The sequence below is a fragment of the Rhinolophus sinicus genome, chromosome X (genome assembly GCF_036562045.2).
Source record: "Rhinolophus sinicus isolate RSC01 chromosome X, ASM3656204v1, whole genome shotgun sequence".
NCBI classification, from domain to species: domain Eukaryota; kingdom Metazoa; phylum Chordata; class Mammalia; order Chiroptera; family Rhinolophidae; genus Rhinolophus; species Rhinolophus sinicus.
In genome coordinates this window covers 21,613,088-21,614,168 of record NC_133768.1, presented here as the reverse complement: position 1 = coordinate 21,614,168, position 1,081 = coordinate 21,613,088, and the positions used below count along the sequence as shown (strand labels likewise).

The 1,081-nt window shown below is 35.0% G+C and overlaps 1 pseudogene; it reads left to right on the top strand.

The window, feature by feature from the left end:
• The first annotated feature begins 296 nt into the window (after positions 1–296).
• Positions 297–564, top strand: LOC109457528 (cytochrome c oxidase subunit NDUFA4; annotated as a pseudogene).
• Positions 565–1,081: the final 517 nt, after the last annotated feature.

Sequence of the window (1,081 nt, the reverse complement as noted above, 5' to 3'; positions counted from 1 at the left end):
ATTCATTTTTCCTGGGTGTTTAAAAATCAGGGATGCAGGAAGTGGTGGAGTGTTCTGAGTAGATGAATTCTAGAGCTTCTAAAGTGTGGAGATAGAATCGACAGAAGGAGGTTGTAGGGGAGAGAAAAAGTTATTTCTCATGTTCAGCAGTGATTAATGTTTGATTTTAAAATTACATTAATGTATCTTAATAATATATATTAAGGGAAAAGAATAAAATTTAACATTTCTGTGTAATTCATTTTAGCACAGACAAACAAGAATAAACTTATCAAGAAAAATAATACTAGATACTCATGCCCTCTACCAAAACCATCCTCCGCCAGTTACTCGGTCAGGCTAAGAAGCATCTAAGCTTGATCCCCCTCTTTGTATTTATTGGAGCGGGAGGCACTGGAGCAGCACTGTATATCTTGGACCTGACACTTTTCAATCCAGGTGTCCGTTGGAACAGAAAGAATAACCCAGAACCCTGGAACAAACTGGGTCCCAGTGATCAATACGAGTTTAATACAAGTGAATGTAGATTACAGTAAACTGAAGAAAGAAGTTCCAGACTTCTAAGTGAAATGTTTCACTATAAAGCTGCTTAGTAGATGAAGGACTTCCAGAAGCCATCTGCACAATTTCTCACTTACTTAGGAAATATTTTCCCTCCAAATGCACAAAATCATGTTGGTGTATTGTGTTGGGGTTTACACTGATCAATAAATATCTGAAACTTGGGGGAAAAAGGAAAAATAACACCATAAATAAACTAGGTAAATTTTTTATATAAATTTTGGTGGCTCATATTACATCTTGATGGGGGATTTTCTAATGCAATTTAATCATTTTAAATTAGTTCTCAACCAGGGTGACACAGTTAAAAGAGCTGAAATAAGATATATAGTATTTCTATTGTGCCCTATGACTGACAAAAATATTTGATGTTCTAGCACTGTCTCATTTCTATGAAGAGATAACCTTTAAATTGCCACAATTTCCTGAATGCATACAGAGAACTACTTTTTGGCTGTGTGAAATAACCAGCATTCTGCTAACATTTAGTCACTTTGATTTAATTAAGAAAGTACTTCTG